Genomic DNA, 5,694 nt, shown 5'->3' with positions numbered 1-5,694 from the left:
TCACTGTGATCAATAATGCTATCAGTGCCTCATTGATTGTTGCTAAGTGAGTGTCAGAGACTGGGAAAATGAAATGTACCCTACACACATTAAATCCCATGCCCTTTGGTGCTACAGCTCTGTGCTCCCAGTGGACGAAACTTAAGTGAAATTGGATACAAGGTGTTAGGCCTGCAAGACTAAGCAAATTAGCTGTGAGCATTGTCTAATATTCATCATGAGTCTAGCTACCCTGAAAGTATGTATTTTTAATACTTTGTAGGGAGTTACTACACAGCAAAGTCATACTTATTATTTCTGAATATTCTTTTGGGGCTAACGTTAACGCTATGAAAATACAGTAAATGGATAGTATATTGTATTATAAAATGTACCTTAGACATAAATATTTCTAGCTCCTCACGTAACTTTAGATTTTCATGCCTGTGTTCTCTTAATTGGCTGCTCAGCTCTGGTTTTTACCTTGCAAATTATATCTGATTTGCCTTTTGAGTGCTGGCCAAGCTCTACCTTGTTCACATGTAATGCCTGAGTGATCTTTATCAAGATGATAAGAATCTCTAGATGACAACACAGTGGTCATGGCTCAGATGGCAAGTTTATGTTTTAATATTCCAATCACTCAAAGAAGAAGCAAATGAGATGTAACACACAGAATGCAAACCAAAGAACTACAGTTAGCCTCCCAGAGCAGCATACTCAGCCAACACCTTCTGGATCCATTTTCCCCTGTGGTCAGCCAAAGGCAGGAGTCATTTTCTATTGATGACTCTATCTCACACCAGGGCCTTTGCATGTGTCCATTTCTCTTCCTGGAATGGTTTTCCTTTCATTATCTACACATGGACATAGGCTTTCCATCCTTTAAATCTCAACCCACGTGCCATCTTCAAGATGCCATCCTTAATCACCCAAGTAGGTTTTTCTATCACATCACATCTCAGCCTTTTTATTTTCTCCTTCGTAGCACTAATCACATTTTGAAACTGTCGTATTCACTACTTTTTTTCCCTTCCCATTCTAACATACACTCTATGAAGGTAGGGGTTCATCTCTCTTGTTGACAATCATATCACCATAGTTCCTGATTTATAGTTATAGTTCAATAAACACTTGTTGAATGAACAAATGGACAAATGAAAAACATCTTGGCATCCTGATGATAAGAATTTAGGTTTATTTTGCCAGATATTTAAGAGACAATATCATACAGTAATTAAGAACTTGAACAGACTCTTGATTTCAGCTCCGGTCATGATCCCAGGGTCATGGGATTGAGCCAGTGGGGAGCCTGCTTAAGATTCTCAATCTCTCTCTCTCTCCCTCTGTCCTTATCCCTTGCTTGTGTGCTCTCTCTCTCTCTAAAAAAAATAAAGATAATTAGACGGGGCGTGTGGGTGGCTCAATTGGTTAAGCGTCCAACTTTGGCTTCGGTCATGATCTCACAGTTCATGAGTTCGAGTCCTGCATCGGGCTCTGTGCTGACAGCTCAGAGTTTGGAGCCTGCTTTGGATTCTGTGTCTCCCTCTGTCTCTGCCCCTCCCCTGTTCGTGCTCTTTCTGTCTCTCAAAAATAAATAAACATCAAAAAAAAATTTTTTTTTCCAACTTTTTTTTTTTTTTTTTTTTTTTTTTTTGGGACAGAGAGAGACAGAGCATGAACGGGGGAGGGGCAGAGTGAGAGGGAGACACAGAATCGGAAACAGGCTCCAGGCTCTGAGCCATCAGCCCAGAGCCTGACGCAGGGCTCAAACTCACGGACCGCGAGATCGTGACCTGGCTGAAGTCGGACGCTCAACCGACTGCGCCACCCAGGCGCCCCCCAAAAAATTTTTTTAAATAAAAATAATTGGGGTGTCTGGGTGCCATAGTTGGTTAAGTGTCTGACTACGGCTTAGGCCATGATCTCATAGTTTGTGGGTTTGAGCCCTGCGTCAAGCTCTGCACTGACAGCTCAGAGCCTGGAGCCTGCTTTGGATTCTGTGTCTCCCTCCCTCTCTCTGCCCCTCCTCAACTTGTGTGGTCGCTCACTCTCTCTTTTTCTCTCTCTTTTTCTCTCAAAACGAAATAACTAAAACTTCAAAAATAAATTTTAAAACATTAAAAAAAAATTAAGAAAATAAAAGAACCTGAGTCCTGTGGCTGTGGTTTTGCTGATCACCAGCTGTGTGGTCTTGGGGACCTTACCCTTTGAGTCTTGGTTTCCTCAGCTGGAAATCAATAGCACTCTCTAATTTTACTTAAGATCTCTAGAGAAGGATATTCCAAAATCATTTCAATTAAAATAACAATATACAATTCCTCTTTGTTTGGGACACTCCACCCCCACCACCAATATATACCTATTCTTTAAGCCTTAGCTCAAGTATCCATTCCTCCAGCAAACCTTTCCTGGACCTCCCACCTTGCATTAGTGGTCCTGATGAGTGCTCCATTGCACTTACGGTCTTCCAGGGCTGTGATCACACAGACTCTAATCCGGTGTCTCCAAAGTGGTCTGCCCTGGGGGTGTGCCCCACACTACACACCTGGGGCAGGAAGGAGAATGTCTATTTTGGAGAAAAAAACAGATCAAGAGAGAAAAGAAATTAAGCACGATTCATATTGAATACACTGTTTGATCTTGGTATCCTCCCTCATTCCCTTGTCAGACAGTAAGGTGTCAGTAGTGCTGCCCCAGGTGGCTCTGGAAGAGAACGGGATGCCGCGGTGTTGCAGGAATGTTGATGCAACTTCGACAGTTTGGTCTCCGGGTGGTTCGTGTGGCCTGGGTGAGTGATGCTCTGCATTATTCTGGATTAAAGTCACTGTCATGAAAGGACAAGTGGCTTAAAAGGATTCTTAAATAGAAAATGTAGATTAAAATATATGCTAATAGTGAAAGCATAAATGAATAATAAGAAGATGGCAGAACTGACACTTTTACTACTACTGAGTCATGAAACCAGATCTGTCAAGATTTGGGGGAAAACAAAGGTGAAATTTTCTTTCTTTTTTTTTTTTTTAAAGCTTATTTGTTTTTGAGAGAGACAGAGACAGCGAGAGTGGGGGAGAGGCAGAGAGAGAGAGGGAGAGAGAGAATCCCAAGCAGGCTCTGTGTTGCCAGCAAAGAGCCCAACATGGGTCTCCAACCCACAAACTGTGAGATCATGACCTGAGCTGAAACCGAGTCAGATGCTTAACCAACTGAGCCACCCAGGCACCCCCCAAAACTGAAATTTTCGAGAAGAATATCTGAAATATAGATTTACACTTCTTATAATTAACAAAGAACCTCAATCTTAAGTGAATTTTGCCCCTTGAGTGATATTACTATCTATTAATATCTATATGTTAAACATTAATATATTACTATCTAGCATATAATATACACCATAATTTAAATATATAATTACATATTATATGTATGTATATATATATGTATATATACATACATATATACATACATATATGTATATACATACATATATATGTGTGTATATATATACATATATATGTGTGTATATATAACATATATATGTGTATATATACACATATGATCACCTTATATGTAGCTTTGATAAAAATGTTTAACTGACAGACATATGTGATCAAATATGTGTAAAGACCACTGATCTGATTAGTTGTTTCCCTCTGGGTCTCATGCACCATTGTGCTACGCTGTATGTTCCCATAGCTCAACTTGTGTTCTAATGACCCTACATGCCTGTTTGAAGCCCAATTTTCTTCATATACTTCAACCAAACATTGCTCAACAGATTGAATGTAGAAGCAGATATAAGAATACAGCTACCTTCTATTAATTAGATATTAAGAAATTTGCAAGAGAATAAAACAGTGATATTAGTTTTACTACCTTCTGTTTACAAAATACAATTATTTTCATAAAAATATATTATTTATTCCATAACAGTTTATAATTGTTACTTTTAAATGACTTAACAAATAAGTATGTAAACAAATAGGCAAAGGCTCTTTGGTGTCCTCAATAGTTTTTGAGAGGGTAAAAGGACTCCTGGAATTAAGAAGTTTGAGAATTGCTGCTCTGTTAGTGCTGGGGTCAAATTCTATTTGTTTGACTCCAGCAGTTCCCACAAAGCCTGGCACATCACAAGCTTCTATTAAAATTTTTGAGTAAAAAAAAATTTTGGAGCGAATAACTGAATGACTGAAATGTTTAGAAGTCTGACCTGTTAGCCACCTGGGTGGCTCAGTCGGTTGAGCGTCCGACTTCGGCTCAGGTCATGATCTCACGTTTGTGAGTCTGAGCCCCATGTCAGGCTCTGTGCTGACAGCTCGGAGCCTGGAGCCTGCTTCTGATTCTGTGTCTCCCTCTCTCTCTGCCCCTCCACCACTTGTGCTCTGTCTCTATCAAAAATAAATAAATGTAAAAATAAAATAAAAATCTGACCTGTTATTTGGTGAATTCATTGCCTTTTGTAGGGAGAGCTAGCATCTCTCTCTGCTTATATCCCACTAGCACTTGATGCAATCACCTTTCTTGTGGGCACAGACAGGGTCTCCAGACTTTGAATGTCTAGTTCAGAACAGGATGTGAAGTGAATAGGGCTTCCAAATGTTTATTGTCTAAATGCTAAAGGGAGTTAATTACACCTCCAGTGTCTGGACTCCAATTCTAGACCCTGGATTGATGGTACAGTGAAAGCCAACATTTATGAAGGATCTGTTTAATTTTTCAACCTTTGTTTATATTTTATTTTAACACTTTTAAGAGGCCAGAAACCTTGGACACCAGATACCATTGGAAAAACAAGGTGATAAAATGAAAAATATTTCTAAAAGTGTGACCCATCTCTTGCAACAAAGTCGCCTGATGTGCTTATTAAAAATTCAGAGTACTCTGGAGCGCCTGGGTGCCACTGTCGGTTAAATGTCTGACCTTGGCTCAAGTCATGATCTTGAAGTTCATGAGTTCGAGCCCTGTGTCAGGCTATGTGCTGACATCTCAGAGCCTGGAGCCTGCTTCGGATTCTGTGTCTCCCTCTCTCTTTGTTCCTCCCCCACTCACATACTCTCTCTCTCTCTCTCTCTCTCTCTCAAAATTAAATGAAGATTTAAAAAAAAATACGGATTTAATTGATCTGTGGTGCACTTCAGCCACTGGGAATTTTTTTTTATGAATGGATGACATTAAGACTGGAATATAACATTAAATGGTCAGGGTGCCACCTCATAAATTACTGAGGTGTCTAATCTATCAAGCCCTGGGTTTGTGGTCAGTGATTCTCAATTTTTGTCTGTAGTGGCAATGGGAGATGGGGGGATTGCATGTCTTGGGGAGAATGGACAAGGGGAAGAAATTGAGGCTGGATATCATAGTCTCCTAGGAATTCTGTCCAAGTCCTCATACCTGACTAATCTCGTTTGTATCTTACCCAAGGTATTCTAAAGCTTCTCTCTCTATCCCTCAGCCTTAACTAAAAAGTTAGAGAACTATTATTCTAGCTAACAGCTGATAAAAGCTAAAATAGAAAGGGAGAGAAGTCATGAACATAGCTTAGGACAACCAAGAAGGGGGAAAAAGAAAAGCACATATTTGGAATAAGCAGAATTTGTGCATAGTAGTATAAATGACCACGTAACTCATTAATATTAAGAAAGTTAGTTTTGCCAACATTTGCTCAAATTGGGTGGAAAGAAATAATCTGATGGGTAATTAGTAGAAAGAAATAAG

This window comes from Felis catus, chromosome C1, assembly GCF_018350175.1.
Source record: "Felis catus isolate Fca126 chromosome C1, F.catus_Fca126_mat1.0, whole genome shotgun sequence".
NCBI classification, from domain to species: Eukaryota; Metazoa; Chordata; class Mammalia; order Carnivora; family Felidae; genus Felis; species Felis catus.
This window is presented reverse-complemented; position numbering follows the sequence as displayed.